We start from the raw sequence: 17195 nt of genomic DNA on the forward strand, positions 1-17195 counted from the left end.
AGAAATTAAATCGTAACTCCAAATGAAATAATTTATATATGAAAAATTATCAGAAAAAGGAATCTGTTTATGGCATTTGCATGCATGTTTGAATAACCTAGGGTTGCTGTATAGGGCAATTTGCATAATTGATATTTAAATAAGCACATATGGAGTTTGAATCTGAACCCTTGGTTCAAACCAACTTCAGTTAATATGATTGCTAGTTGCATTAGCTCAATCAACAGCATATTGCCATGACATTATCATCCATCATAATTGTTGCATTGCATTGATTGTGTTCCTCTTTGTTTGTCGGTATTGTCCCCTCTTGATAGACGTGGTTCCGACGACGAGTTCGATGACACCGATGAAGAACTATACTATCTTCAGAAGTGCCAGGCAAGCAAAACCCCCTTGTTCATTCCGATACAATCCCACTCTCTCGCTCTTGCTCTCTTTTACTGCATTAGGACAACAACGATTCACCTGTTACTTGCTGCGGTAGTTGAACCCCTTATCCTCTGCATGACCTGTCATTGCCACAGTAAATAGATGAAGCCCACTAGCATGAGTAGGAGTTGTTTGAGCCCTGATGTGCCTATTCATTCATGCTTGTTTCTCATGCCTGCTACTACTTAGAGTTGAGTCAGGTCTGATTCATCGGGGATGAATTGGAACAGTGATGAACATGTCCTACTGTGTGTGAGCTAAGTGTGTGAACTCGATTTGGTAAAGGTAGCGGTGAGAGGCCATGTAGGAGTACATGGTGGGTTGTCTCATTGAAACCGTTCCTAGGAACTGAGTTCTATGTTTGTGATCCATGACCAGCTACTACCACGCATTGGGCCCGAAACCAATGACCCTCTCGACTTATTAATTGCCCTTGTCCTCTGTCCAGGAGTTGCAACTAGTTTCTGGTGTTTGTAGGATATGTGTTGGCGGTCGTGCGTAGCGCTGACCCTAGGGGTGGGCTATGATGCGGTAGATACACCATGGCATGGTGTACCAGGCGCCCGTTTGGTGTCTCGGGAACCCTGCACACATCGTTTGGGGCTGTGAGCGAAACTCCGGCCGGATCTCCTTGCGGATGCAACCCGAATAGGCGATAAACCTGGACTAGAGACTTGTGTGGTTAGTCAGGTCGTGGCCGACTCCCTCTCCAAGCTTCCGCTTGAAGGTTGCCGAGATACACGACGTGTACATGGTGGTAAGTGGCAAGAGCGTGTGTGAAGAAGTACACACCTGCAGGGTTATAAATGATCTACTCGAATAGCCGTGTCCGTGGTAAAGGACTTCTGGGTTGCCTATAACAGTTCATAGACAAGTGAAAGTGGATACTCTAAAACTCACAAGATAAGTGTGAGTGCTATGGATGGCCTTCTCGTAAGGAGACGGGAGCGGATCCATAGTGGTGTATTGAATGGTGAATATGTGGACTCATGTGCGCCACCTCAAAAGAGTTGCTTGTAGTCGTAGTTAATGTTAGCCACTGGGTCAAAGCTGGCTTGCTACAGTTAAACTCCACTACCCCTTTGTTGATACCGATGCATATGTAGTTAGTTCTGATGTAAGTCTTGCTGAGTACAATTGTACTCACGATTGCTTAGTTTATGTTTTGCAGAGAGACGTCCGTCTCGCTAGTAGTTCCGTGTGGGCTTCAACGTTTAGCTTGCTACCTCATCTACGATCTTGTGCCCTCGGCAGGATCTGGTAGATAGTCAGGCTTCTTAGCCTTTTTCATTTGTAGATGTCTGTACTCAGACATGTTAAGCTTCCGCATGTGCTTGATTTGTATGCTATGATTGTTGGGTCTTGAGACCCATGTTTGTAATATCTCGCTCCTCGGAGCCTAATGAATAAATGTTTGAGTCGTAGAGTCTTGTTGTGATGCCATGTTGTATTTACACATGTCGAGCATATTGTGTGTATGATTGAAATGCTTGGTATGTGTGGGATCCAATAATCTAGTTGTTTATCCTTGGCAGCCTCTCTTATGGGGAAATGTAGTCTAGTGCCTCCATGAGCCATAGTAGTCCGCTACAGCTCGGTTCACCGGAGTCCTGCTAGCCCGGCACTACTGCTCAGGACACTTGAATGGCCGGCATGTGTTTCACTTCATTCTTGTGTCTGTACCTTCGGGGAAATGTCACGCGGTGACATCTGGAGTCCTGCCTAGCCTGCTACAGCCCGGGTTCCCGGAGTCCTATTAGCCCAGTGCTACAGCCCGAATTCACACACTGCTGACCGACATGCGCGATGTGATTCATGTATGCCTGTCCCAATAGGTTAGTCCCGCTTTGGTTTCACGACTAGCCATGTTGGCCCGGGTTCTCTATCATATGGATGCTAGCGACACTATCATATACGTGAGCCAAAAGGCGCAAACGGTCCCAGGCCATGGTAAGGCGACACCCGTGGGAATACCGTGCGTGAGGCCGCAAAGTGATATGAGGTGTTACCGGCTAGATCGATGTGACATGGAATCGGGGTCCTGACACTATGTAACTCTTGGCCTATTAACGGCCCATGGTGAAACTGGCCCGTAATGAACAATGTATCACTTTATACCCATTAACGGCCCGTCGTGAAACTGGCCCGTAATGAACAGTGTATCACTTTATACCCATTAACCGCCCGTTATTCCATTGGGCCGTTTCCAGCCAATATTATCTTTCGGCCTTCTCAGAGCCCATTTATTCTTGGGCTCATTTCCAGCATTCATTTACGTACTGCCCGTTACTGTCATTTTCTGCTTGTGGGCCAAATTCAGCCCGTGGTTACGGTCGGCCCGTTTGTGGTCCGTTAATGCGTTGGGCCGTTTTCATAGCGTCATCAAATACGGCCTATTAATGATGGACGTTATGGTCGGCCCATGTACGAATGATTCCAACTCTAGCCCGTTTACGACCATAATGCGGTATGTTTGGCCAATCGATCATATGGCCCGTATAAGGCCCATTGATCATACGACCCACAGAAGGCCCATTGTTTCTACGGCCCGTAGAAGGCCCATTGTTTCTATGACCCGTAGAAGGCCCACTGTTTCTACGGCCAGTAGGAGGCCCAGTGTCACTACAGTAAATATTAGCCCATGGTTATTATGGCCTAGTTTAAAAAATAGGTTATTGCAGCCACTAGCTAACCGCGGAAAAAGAACTGCAATGACTACAAGCAAACAAATAAACAAGACAACAAGGAATTAGATAAGCAAGCAACTAACGCTAGGCTATCACGGCTATTACACATATTACATCCAGTGGACATCAAAGTTCGCCACCAGTGCAAATATAGGGAACAAAGCATCATATCATATACACTAGTTGTCAAAGTTGGCGACCAGCGCAAATAAACGCCGCAGCAAAACAAATCCAGAACTGAAACCACTTCAGAAGATCTCAAGAAACAATATCCTAGGTACCCATAATGCTGGTCAGATGCTTAGCAAGCTTATTAACTTTCTCTTATTTGGCGCTTAAATCCACCAGCGCTTGCTGTTGCACCAGAAAATATGCATCTGAATTCTGCAGGGACTTCCTCAGTCCTTCAGCTTCCTGTTGCAGCACATATGGTCGATGTCTTTCAACTTGAAGTTGAAGACTCAAGAAGAAGAACTGATTCAGGTAGCGAGTTCGAAGAGCTTGTGCCAGCAGTAGTGGCCAGTAACTCGAACACTATATGAAGACATGACTTTGGGGTTCCCTCACTGTTGTCAAGATAGTTTTTATCAGCTTTCTTGGAGACCAACAGGGATGTCTCACTATCTAGAACCTAATATGCATTACTTCCTTTATCATTGGATAACGCGGTACTGTTCTCCAATATTTTGTCCGCATTATAAAAGAGAAACAAGCAGACACATCACATGTTTACCATGTTATATATGAAACTCATTTTGGTAAATGAGTTCAGTAGTAAAGTGGACAGGATAACAGCATGAAACAAACATATATCTATGTACCATGGTGACTTTATGGTCTATATCATTCTAGTTTTTGTTGCCAAATCAAGATAGAGACACAGTTCAAATAATATTTGTTCAAGACAAAGCAGAATAGACAGAATATAAGTGTGGGTAACTATAGAGCAATAACAACACTTGTAATGTGCATGACATGAGAACATAACTGTTTATTCAATTGAAACTGAAATCAACATGGAGCAGGTTACACCAGAAAACTAGTTAAAGAAACAGGTTTAAAACATACCTATTGCGCCATTGGAGTTTCAATTCCATCCTTCAAATTTGAAAAAAGTTGGTATGAGTAAATACAGTAATGCAAGAGCAAAGGAGTATGAACCATAGCTACAGAACCTGACCTGAGAACAAATCTTCTTCTCCTTTAAGGGTTGAGTTTGGATTCGGAGTGGTGGTCCTTGTGCTTTGGGCACTGCAGTTCCCTTACTAACTGCTCGTGTTTGGGTGCTCTGTGGTTGAGACAGTGCTCTATCAATTGGAACTGGGTAACTATCTGTCGGGGTTGGGGTTAGAAGGGGTGTAGCTGGTTCTCTGTCCAACTGGGTAGGGGTACAATCTGCAAGAGTCTGGGTTATGTGTGGTGGATCTGGTCCTTGGGCAAGTACAACCGTGGTTCTATCTGCATCAACTGATAGCACTATGTTTTCTGAAGACCTTGTTGTTACTCCCTTAGATACTGCCATCAAGCTCTCCAATTCAAATGGCTGAAAAACAAGAAAAGTAATTGAATGTATAGACATTGTAGGATGGACAGGTGCAACGGATAGTGGGGAATAAAAGAGGGCATGAAATAATTCATATTTATGTTGTCTAACCAAACAGGATAGCATGACACAATTTCACATATATGATGGCTAACTAAACAGCATAGCATGACACAATTTCACATTATGATGGCTAACTAAAAAAGATGGAAAGACATAGTTCAAAATATGAGACTATGTAAACAGGATGACATGACATAACTATATAATGTGTTTATTAAATAGGTTGGCATGCCATAATTCACATACATTCACAGATACAATGCCATAATTCAAAATATGATGACTGTAAACACTAAACAGGATGAGATGATATAACTATATGATGTCTTTATTAACTGGGTTGCCATGCCATAATTCAGATAGATGATGTGTATGTACTATGTAAACATGATGGCATGATATAATTCAAATATATGATTTATATAGTAAGCAAGTAAGCAAATGGCAATCCATATATGATGTAAAAACTAAGCAATGCAAGACAACATGCATGACATGGGTAATATAACGCTGCCAAGTTTGAGGATAGACCTCAGGGGGGAAATAGGACTGGTCATCACTCTCTTAATCCTCCTATGAGGAGCTCTCTGTAACCAGCAAGATGTCTGCTTCAGCAGGTAGCATTGTCTGCTCTGAATACCTTGTTTTCACTTCAGATACTTCCATCATCGCTTCAAATGGCTGATGCACAGGAAGAGTAGTTGAATATACAAACGTTGTCGACAAATGGAACACGTAATACAAAAAAAAGATAGCATGATATAATTCACATACATGATGATTGGCTAAACAACATGGCATTGCATAATTCACAGATATAATGCCTTTGCAACAAGATAGCATTGTATAGTTCACATATATAATGTCTTGCAACAAGATGGCAATGCATAATTCACATATATGGTAATTAGACACTTAACAAGTGGCACTCACACAAAGCATGTCTAAACTAATCAAATGACATAGCAATGCAAGGCACCATACGCACGATATGAGCAACATAACCCTGCCAAGTTAGAGCATACACCTCGGGGGGGTGGGGGGAATAGGACTAGTCATCTGTCTCTGAATCCTCCTCTCAGGAGCTATCCGTATCCAGTGAGATATGCGCTTCGTCAGATAGCATAGTCTGGTCTAAATACCTTGTTTTCACTCTAGAATTTGCCATCACCGTGTCAAATGGCTGATGCACATGAAGAGTAGTTGAATGTACTAACATTGCTGACAAATGTAATATGCAACGAAAAAAAGGATGGCCTGATATAATTTAGATATAAGATGACTGGCTAAGCAGGATGGCATTGCAAAATTCACATATATGATGCCTGGCTAAACAAGATGGCGTTGCATAATTCACATAAACGATGAATAAACTAAACAGATGGCATTCGCACAAAGGATGTCTAAACTAAGCAGATGACATATTTGATGTCTAAAGTAAGCAATGCAAGACACCATATGCATGATATAACCAACATCAGCATGCCAAGTTAGAGCAAAGACCTCAAGGGGTAAATAGGAGTTGTCTTCTCCTTCTGAATCCCCCTCAGAACAGATATCTTCCTCTCGATTACAATCAGAAATGCGTGGAGGGGGGCTGCCTTTGCGCCTACCATGGAGCAACGTCTGCATGAAATTTTATTGCCACGCAAGGCTCGTCTCTTTTGCTCTAGATGTTCAGTTCGATTGTTTACAATAACTGTCATGCATAGGAATAAAACATAGTGAAATTATGTAAGGAGTGCATGCAGAAATCCAGAGTGATGGTAGCAACCTGTGGATGGACCCAAAACCAATTATAGCAGGCAGATAATGGCTTCAGTTAAAAAATACAGATAATGGCTTCTTTACTGTTTGTTTGCCACCCAACATGAAACTCATAGTACACACCGGAGATTAACCAGATAGTAGATAGATACTATTGATAACGACCCAGCTATGTACCCCACAACCATTTAAAAACTCAAGTTTGACCATTAGTTTGGAGCTGACTCAGAGTTTAATCGGTGAACAAGACGATAAAGTAGCATGTAATATTAAGTGATGCATAACGTAAGCAGACACGAAAGAGTGCGACCTCTCTTGCGGACCCATGTAGTCCTCGAGGTCATCTGCTCGGTTGAAGATGGTAATGCAGTTTTCATGGCTGCCAGCGGCGGGGAAGAAGATCTGAGGCGGCGAAATACAGTCTGGAGGCCGGATCCCTGTTGTGCTGGACCCTTCTGTCATTGGAGCAGCTGTGCTAGGGTGGATGACGACGCAGCAGGAGCGGGACAAACCACGCAAGGTTTTCTTTGACAACTATCTGTAAGAGAAGTAATTATGTAAGGGCTCGTTTGAATTGGAAGATTCAAACAATGCAGTAATAGGATAGGAATGCACGTGCAAAATAGAGAATTTAAAAACACATGATTTCTGCCAATCTGGGTTTTTGATTCACAACAATTGAAAGATCACAGGATGCAAAGAAGCATGGTGATATTAAGTCAAACCACAAGAAAATGTACGGTTATAATGCTATTATGCTACTATCTCTTAGTCTTGTGCTTCATGAATAGGATTTTTGAAAAGGAGGACAAGTGAAAATTAAAATTCCTACATTTTTTCTTTCAAGGAGACACTAAAGGAACAAATCTGTGTGCTCAGTGGACAATATATATAACGTGTAGAGTAAAAAAGAGATGCAACAATTGTACAACCTCTTTGGTGAATCCATGTCTGTCTCAGCATGATTGGGTTGGCCTGTGTGGATACTTGTCGGTGTCAAAACCGGCGGATCTTGGGTAGGGTGTCCCGAACTATGCGTCTAAGGCGGATGGTAACAGGAGGCAGGGGACACGATGTTTTACCCAGGTTCGAGCCCTCTTGATGGAGGTAAAACCTACGTCCTGCTTGATTTATTCTTGATGATATGAGTATTACGAGAGTTGATCTACCACGAGATCGGAGAGGCTAAACCCTAGATGCTAGCCTATGGTATGATTGTATGTTGTCCTACGGACTAGAACCCTCCGGTTTATATAGACATCGGAGGGGGCTAGGGTTACACAAGGGCGATTACAAAGGAGGAGATATCCATATCCGTACTGCCTTGCTTGCCTTCCACACCAAGTAGAGTTCCATCCGGACACGAGACAAAGTCTTCAATCTTGTATCTTCATAGTCCTACAGTCCGGCCAAAGGATATAATCCGGCTGTCTGGATACCCCCTAATCCAGGACTCCCTCAGTAGCCCCCGAACGAGGCTTCAATGACGATGAGTCCGGCACGAAGTGTTGTCTTCGGCATTGCAAGGCGGGTTCTTCTCCATATTTCGAACGTTTGTAAAGCAGTGTCCGGTCCCATAAATGTTTGGACCTCTTGGCTTCTGTGCCCAATAAGGGCTATCTCCCACGCATTGAATGAATACGAGGCGCCAAGGCATTTTTACATTCGCCCCCCTAGCCAGACAAATAAATTGTCTATTAAAATACGGGGATTCTTAGATCTGATCCATACCATTCTCCCCCTGCGAGAATCCATCAGAGCGCGCTTCGGAAAGATCCATTCCAGCATGGCCGACCTGCGCAGCTCCTCCTCCCGCCCCCGTAGCCCTAAGCTCGGTGATTGGGAGAGGTGTTCAGTCCCACACAGTCGATTAATCGAACTGCAGACTAAGGGATTTCTCCATCCAGCATACATGGTGCCCTTTCGAGCCGGGCTTGGCACCTACCATGGTGAGGAGCAAGCGGAGAGCTTTCCCAGTCCCTCTATGGGGAAGCGGGTCTGCCTTGTTCCTTATTTATTAAGGGGACTCGGATTTCCAATTCATCCGTTCCTCCACGGGCTCCTGGAGTTCTACGGCCTCCAATTGCACAATTTCACCCCTGCCTCCATTCTACATATCGCCGGCTATGTTGCTCTCTATGAGTTGTTCCTGGGCTGTGAGGCTCACTTCGAGCTGTGGAAAAGGCTATTTTGCCTCGTCCCTCATACACAGAGGGGGTCACTTTATCAAGTGGGCGGAGCCAAAATATGGCAAATCGCCGGTACAGGATACCTGTCCGGTACCCCGAAGAAGTCGTCCGAAGACTGGCATTCGGAATGGTTTTATATGGAGGACGTTCCCCCTACGTACCCTATTCGGCGGGGTCTTCTTGAGTTCAGCAATGCTCCCTTGAAGAAACGCCGAAGTTGGCGCCCACGGAGCCCCCAGGTGGAAGACAATGGAGAAGTCCTCTACCTGATGAACCGGATTAAAGCACTGGCTCAATCAGGATTGACAGTAATCGAAGTTATGTCGATTTGCATAATGCGGGGAGTGCAACCACTTCAATATCATGGGCACCCCTTGGGGTGTTTTAACGGGGCGGATGATGCCACCCACTCCGGGCGTAAGGGTCCGGACAATGCTGCTGCTTTAGCAAAAAATTTGTCCGAATTGTTCAAGGGAGAGGAAGAGGAGTTTATCCGCATCAAGCCACGGGATGGATTCTCCATGTACATTCCTCCAAGCTGGGTAAGTTATATCTCCTTACTCCCATTTTTCCCGCATTCTTTGTCGTAAGTATTCACCTTGCCACTTTGCAGCAGGAACTACGAAAAGCCATAAAGGAGGTCAGCAGCCCTTCTCCACAACCAGAGGACCCTGACCGGGCCCTTGACTCCGAACATGAAGAAAATCTGGTTATATTCGTGGAGCTGATAGACCGACAGTTCTATCAGTTAAGCTGCTATGATGCCATGGTGGCCATTACGGCCGATTATCCTGGACTGATCCTGCATCGCACGTAAGAAAACCAAAAAATCCCAACTCCAAAAACTAGAATCCCCTGTTAGACACTTCACCTACCATATACATATGGCATTTTTACAGGGAAGGCATTCGGGACGCCCTGCCGAACCTGCAGCAACTTGCCAACGAGAGGCACCGAGGCTGGGCAAGCCAAAAAGGAAGGCGGTCAGGACGGAGATGCCAGTGCAAAAGTATAATAGAAACCCCGCTCCGTGGTTGTCGTCTTTCTTGAAATGTAATGACGCCCGTGTTTCTTTAACAGAAAAAACGCTTGCCGGAATATGTCCGGCGATGTTGCTAATCACGCTTCCACCAGTCGGGCGCCAGGACCGGACATAGGAGCGGAAGCCGATATGGTGCGGGCGCCGGATAATCCCCCTACAAAGGATGTGGATAGATTATCCACGACAAACTCAGAAGTGGAAAGCGCCATGAATCATAGGCACCGCCGGGCCATACTCTGTGACGCTTGTTTCTCACCAGAGGCATTTGATGCCTTCAATTCTAGAGAGGCGTACCTCCATGCTGCTCAAGATGGTCTAGCCAGAGCCATGGATCAATATGTAAAGGATGTACGGGTAAGTAAATCTAACGATTTATATGTATCAGTAGCCCATGAGACTTAAAACAGTTAGCAGAACTGATTTAAGGATCATCTTTGTTGTGCAGGTTCTTACAGAGAAGAATACTAGGCTGTCACAGGAGCTGGAGGAATGCAAGACCCAACTGCGGGCCGCTGTTGCCGCGTTGAAGGAACCGAAAAAGTCTCCCGCTGGTAACATTTACCATATAGTGTGCGGCGTGGATGCAGATCTAACAATAGATGTTGCAGATGAATCCGGAGAAAATCCGGAGGACCACCATGTCGTGCGACAGCTAGAGGCTGGCAAACTCGAGCTGACTGAGGTTAGGCGGGAGAAAAACAATCTCCAAGATGCCAATATCAAGCTAAGCATGGAACTAAAAGACGTTCAAGCCCAGCTTGCAGACTCCGAGTAGGAGAATAAGCGGCTTCGGTGCGGCATTTTCAGTAAGTGCTTGAACGAATCCTTTTGAAGGATTTCGGCAAAGAAGCTGACTAATAGCTTTATGTCTGTAGCTATGCTGACGGGTCATCCCGTGGAGGAAATGCCCGGGTCTACGGGTGATCTTCTATCCGAGCTCTCACATCTGCACGAACAAGTTCGGCAGGTGATGCAAGGTGTTGCCCAGGCCTTGTGGCCATCCGTCTGCCTGCCAGAAGGCGTTGCAGAGCTTATGGAGAAGCTCAAGGCAGCACGGTGGCGCTTCCGATTATGGAAGATATCAGCCTGCCGTCAAGGTGCTAGAGAAGCCTGGGCCATGGTGAAGACGCGGTATACCAAGGCTGACCCAAATCACATGGCCGAGGTCGGACCTATGGGGCCCGACGGAAAAGAGATCCCCGTTAGCTTAGTTTATGGGCAAGTAGAATTAGCCGCAAAGTATTCCCAATAGGATTGTAGGCTAGACCGCCTGTTGGATGGTATAGAAGAGGAATTTAGTCATTCTGCATTACTATGTAATAAAGTGACATGTATAATGCCTTCTAGCTGGATTGTAGATCATTTGTCTTGGCAGACCTTTTCTCTTCAACCTCGGGACCCGATAGTCCGGAGTGTATCTGAATACCCGCTCAGTTATATAAGAACCGGGATATGCGTGGATACCAGGTGTAGGGGTCATTAGTGCTTGAACGGACAAGTGCCCAACTAGTTATGTTATATTATATGGGTATTAAGAAACATCTTCCAGGGAAAATAGTTTGGTTAAGGGTTTCTTTCCCTGGGTATGCATGCCCTAAGCTGCATGTCCGGACTGCGATAAGAAACGCAGGAAAAAACATCTGGGGGCAGATATGGAAAATAAATAAAAATCATCTTTTGTTCACCGACCGAATATTCCCTTAAGAACGCTAGCTTTCGGCTTCACCCAGTCTGAGGTACACATCCGGCTGACCCGGCAGTAACAATCGTAGAGGTTCTCCCCTTATGCCCTAGCCGAATTAATGGGAATGTAGGGCATAAATACAAGTGCCAGGCAACCCAGCTTGGCCAAAACTTAAGTCATATCGATGCATATAATGGCAAAAAAGGTACATGCGGAAGCGTAACACATGTGCGGGGCACAAGGCCCAGATAAATAATTAAGCTTCTGTGAAAGAAGCCCCCAGGTATGATTTGCGCAGCTAGCGCATCTATAATGTGCAAGTGAGGCACAAGTTGGCCTTTGAAGGCCTAGAGAAGGAATAAAAGAAAGAGAGAAAGAAAAACATGGCAGATAATGTACATGCAAAAAATGGACAGAGGAAGGAGACGAACATAGAGTCCAGCACTAGGCGTAGAATCTTCGGAGCCTGGCCGCGTTCCATGGATTCGGTTCGAGTCGATTATTCGATGCATCCCGCAGATGGTACGCTCCACCGGTCAGAACTTGTTCAATAATGAAGGGACCTTCCCACTTGGGCTCGAGCTTGTTCTTTTTCTTATCTGGCAGGCGTAGAACTAATTTGCCAACGTTATAAGTTTTGGCCCGTACTTCTCTGCTTCGGTATCTGCGAGCCTGTTGCTAATAAAATGTGGAACGGGCTTTTGCCACATCGCGTTCCTCCTCCAAGGTGTACAGACTGTCCTGCTGATCGAGCTCGGCTTCTGTTTCTTCGTACATGTGCACTCGAGGTGAGTCATGAATTATGTCACAGGGCAAGACTGCCTCTGCGCCGTACACCATAAAGAAGGGTGTATATCCGGTACTATAGTTTGGCGTGGTCCGCAGCCCCCAGAGTACGGAGTCGAGCTCCTCTACCCAGTGCGTGTTAGACTCCATTAAGGACAACACTAGCCTGGGTTTTATGCCGCTCATTATAAGATCGTTTGCTCGCTCAACTTGGCCATTGGTTTATGGGTGGTAGACTGAAGCATAATCGAGCTTGATGCCCATTTTGCTACACCAGAGTTTTACCTCATCAGCCATGAAGTTCGTGCCATTGTCAGTGATGATGCTGTGGGGGACTCCATAATGGTGTACGACCCCGGATATGAAGTCTACCACCGGTCCGGATTCGGCTGTTTTGACAGGTTTGGCTTCTATCCATCTGGTGAATTTATCCACCATGACCAGTAAGTATTTTTTTCTTGTGGGTTCCCCCTTTAAGGGGTCCAACCATGTCAAGCCCCCAGACCGTGAAGGGCCACGTAATGGGGATGGTTTGGAGGGCAGTGGGTGGCATGTGGCTTTGATTTGCAAAAAGCTGGCAACCGGCGCAGCGTTGGACCAAGTCATGTGCGTCTGCCCGGGCCGTCGGCCAATAGAATCCTGTACGGAAGGCCTTGCTTACAAGAGCCTGGGCTGCGGCGTGGTGACCGCCGAGTCCGGCGTGAATTTCTGCCAAAAGGTTCCGCCCTTCCTCTTCGGAGATGCACCTTTGAAGGACTCCGGTAGTGCTTTTTTTATACAGTTCTCCGTTATGGACCCTGTAGGCCTTAGATCTCCGCAATATGCAGCGTGCCTCATTTTGGTCCTCTGGAAGTTCCTGTCTAGTTAGGTAGGCCAGGAATGGTTCTGTCCACGGGGCTATGATGGCCATTATTACGTGGGCTGAAGGCGTTGTTTCGGTGGCAGAGCCTCCTATTATGTCAGAGTGTTCGGTATCGAGTGTTGTGGCCGGGTCCGGACTAATATTGCCAGTGTCCCCCTCCCATACCACGGATGGCTTAAACAACCTCTCTAAGAAGATATTGGGGGGGGGACCGCATCGCGTTTTGCGCCGATGCGGGCGAGGATATCCGCCACCTGATTGTTTTCCCGAGCCACATGGTGAAATTCGAGCCCCTCGAACCGAGCTGACATCTTTAGGAGCGTTACGATAGGCCGCCATCTTCGGATCGTTGGCATCAAAGTCTCCATTTATTTGGGATATTGCGAGGTTCGAATCCCCACACACCTCCAGGCGCTGAATGCCCATGGAAACTGCCATCCGAAGACCATGTAACAGGGCTTCGTATTCGGCTGCATTGTTGGAGTCTGTATATAGTATCTGCAGCACGTATTGAACTGTATCTCCAGTTGGGGACGTCAGGACGACGCCAGCCCGCAGTCCAACTAGCATTTTGGAGCCGTCGAAGTGCATAATCCAATTGGAGTATGCGTCGTACTATTTAGGGAGTTCTACTTCCGTCCATTCGGCGACAAAGTCGGCCAATACTTGCGATTTAATGGCTCGCCGAGGTTTGTATGTTATGTCGAACGGGAGGAGCTCAATGGCCCATTTGGCAATCCGGCCCGTGGCAACGCGGTTGTTAATAATATCATTGAGTGGCACCTCCGAGGCTACTGTAATCAAACACTCTTGAAAGTAGTGTCACAGTTTCCGGGATGCCATGAATACCGAATAGGCTATCTTTTGATAATGTGGGTACCGTGATTTGCCTTGAGTGAGGATGGTGGATACATAATATACCGGCTTTTGAAGAGGGAATTTATGTCTGTCCGCTTCTCGTTCGACGACGAGCACTGTGCTTACAACTTGGCTTTTATTTCCTCCAATCCGGCTGCCACGATTGGGTTGGTTGCCAGTATGGCTTTTATTTCCTCCAATCCGGCTGTGGTAGCATCCGTCCACTCGAAGTGTTTGGTGCGCCGACGGAGGCGATAAAGGGGTAATGCCTTTTCTCCTAAGCGGGAGATAAAGCGTCTTAGAGCCGCCACGCATCTAGTTAACTTCTAGATTTGTTTGAGGTCTATTGGGGTAGCCAACTACTAGCGAGGCAGGTCAGGTTCTGATCAGAATATTATTCTGATCCCGTGATAAGAATAGTGTTTATGTATATATATATATATAGTGTTGCTATTCATCACCCAAGGTGCAGAATAAGTTATTCTTCACCCGAGGTAATCTTACGATCGCTTCATAAACAAATTACGTTTGGAATGCAAATAGTAACATTCATATTAATTCACTACATAAAATTTGGTATAAGAAAACACAAAAATAGGTTATAAGACCAAAAATATCACATTTTTATGTATGTTTTTACGTTCGTAACTTTACATAACATAAAATATTTTTTACGATGAGTATATATTTTCTTACATTCTCTTTTTACGTATGAAATAGGACAAAATTTACGAAACCTAAAAATATGGTGCATTGACGTCAAAATAGAGAGGGGGTGAAGAATAACTATTCCTCACCCAGGGTGACGAATAGCGCGACCCTATATATATATATATATATTATTTTGCTTCCTCCTGGTTTCCTGACATCACGGTCCCACACCATTGTGAACCTATGTAGTACTCCCTCCTTTCTGGTTTATAGGGATTATCTCAAAATTTTAGTTTTTCCATTTTATAAGACTCAATTTGGTTCTTCCCCATCACATGTTCAGACTTCAAGGAGCATTAAATCATTGCATGCAAGTATTAAGAGAAAACTTTATGCATGCATGCATTGCAATTAATGCATTGGTAAACATAATTTTTTGAGGAAAACAAGAGCATTAATTGGGTACTTTTGCAGACTACAAAAAATATTCCACCACTCATCATCTACCTTGGTTGGTGAGATTTTTGAATTGAGCCTTATAAACCAGAAAGGAGGGAGTAGTCAATAAATGAGAGAATTGCACAAGAAGCGGCCGACAGCTGGGACCAAGCAGGTCGAGCAGTATTTGTGTTTTTGAGGTGTGAGCACTACAGAGTTTTTCGATGTTTAGCCTAGATATTAATTTTTCTCCTCTGAACAACAACGGAAACGTCGCTGCAGGTATTAACTGGGCGGGTTGTGGCCCGTCTAGCCCAGGCCAGATATCCAGCCCATATATTATTTTTTTTCAAGCTGAAAATGGCTAGCCCAGCTATACTTTTTTTAGGAATACCCAGGCAAGGTCAAGTTGTTATTCTCCACCCCGCTGGGCTGCAAATCTTTCCTAGGAGGGATGCATTAGGCTTAACAAGAAAATGGGCTTTAAGGAATAGTAAATGGGATGTATTATAAAAACTGGGTAGTAACTATAAAAAAATGCACCAAACACGTGATTACTTTATAAAATATTATTTTTGGATATTGAAAATTTTAATTTCATTAATTGTTGCGAGCGCAATGTTTCGTTGGATTTTTACGTAATATAAATTTATATTTAAATTGTATTTAATCTGACTAGAAATTTTGGGATAAAAATATTTCGGATCCCATCAAAATGTGGGAAATTTTACTGAATACTGTTTTGAACGGTTGGTTTAAATGGGATGTACTTTTATAAAATTGTAAATGGGTTGTAGTAAATTCCATTAGAATTGAAAAATGGGCTACACATTCTTACAAATCTCAAATGGGCTATAAGGTCTCTGCCACACACTTCTGGACTTACTAAGTTGACGTGTTCCCTAAAAAAACAGAGCTGACGCATATGCAAGGCTTTGTCAACTTATAGTCAACACACGATTCTAGTAGCAGTGGCCGTTGGATGTCCATCCAAGGATGTCGTGCTTCTTCTTCAATCTCGGATATTCTAGCTTCGCCCGCCTAAAAAATGATTCCTCCCCCTGACATCTGGGGCACACTATTTTGGAAGCTGACCTATGGGCCTACTAAGTTGACGTACCAAGGGCTTTGTCAACTTAGTCAATGTAAATGATTCTAGCTGCAGTGACTGTACGATGTCCATCCAACGACCGTCATGCTTCTTCAACCTCTGGTCTTCTTGCTCTAGCCGCCCAAAGCAGCGCCGGTCGTGCCGTCTGCTCCTGTCTCCCATGGCCGGTTGTGCTGCCGCGGAGGCCTCACCGCCCCCTATTACTCCCACCGCTGGCCAGGCCATCCCTCCACTCACCCACACCCCTTGTTATTCTTCAGCGACGACACCGCAGCCAAACCAGTGAACCCTCGTAGTCCTCTCCGCGTGTGCAACCACTGCCGCGTCTTCCCCGGCTCCACGTTGTCCCCTTCCTAGGCGTCGCCGTCGTCCACCGCCATGGTGCTCTCAGCGCGGCGTGGTCAACGTGGTCAAGGAATGACTTCCATCGGACGTGGACTCTACGTGGAGAGGCTGACAGCTGGGTCCATGGCAGCCGCAAGGAAGTGCCTCCTTATGACGCGCAAAATAATTATTCCTCCACCTGACAATGGGGACCCACCGGACGGGCCATCGTATTTTGCGAAAAAAATGATTCGCCCCCTGACTACTAGTACCCACGAGCTACATCTTCGCACGCAAGGAAGTTTGTCCGAAAAAAATGATTCACCCCCCTGACTGCTGGGACCCACCAGCTACATCTTCACACGCAAGGAAGTGCGTCTGAAAAAAAACGATTCGCCCCCCGACTGCTGGGACCCACCAGCTACACCTTCACACGCAAGGAAGTGCGTCCGGGCAAAAAAAAACGATTCGCCCCCTGACAGATGGGACCCAGCAGCTACACCTTCGCATGCAAGGAAGTGCGTCTGGGCAAAAAAACAAAACGATTCGCCCCCCCTGACTGCTGGGACCCACCAGCTACATCTTCACAGGCAAGGAAGTGCCTGACAGTCGGGACCCACCTGGTCGAAGCGTACGTAGCATTGTCATTCTGGTCGTGAATGTGTACGTACATAATGGTCGATGTAGAGGCACCCACGTGCCGTAGTAGAGGCACACACGTGTCGTAGTAGAGGCGTGCACGTAGCATGTACACGTAG

The sequence above is a fragment of the Triticum urartu genome, chromosome 1A (assembly GCF_056163025.1).
Source record: "Triticum urartu cultivar PI428250 chromosome 1A, HENAU_Tu73, whole genome shotgun sequence".
Taxonomy (NCBI): Eukaryota; Viridiplantae; Streptophyta; class Magnoliopsida; order Poales; family Poaceae; genus Triticum; species Triticum urartu.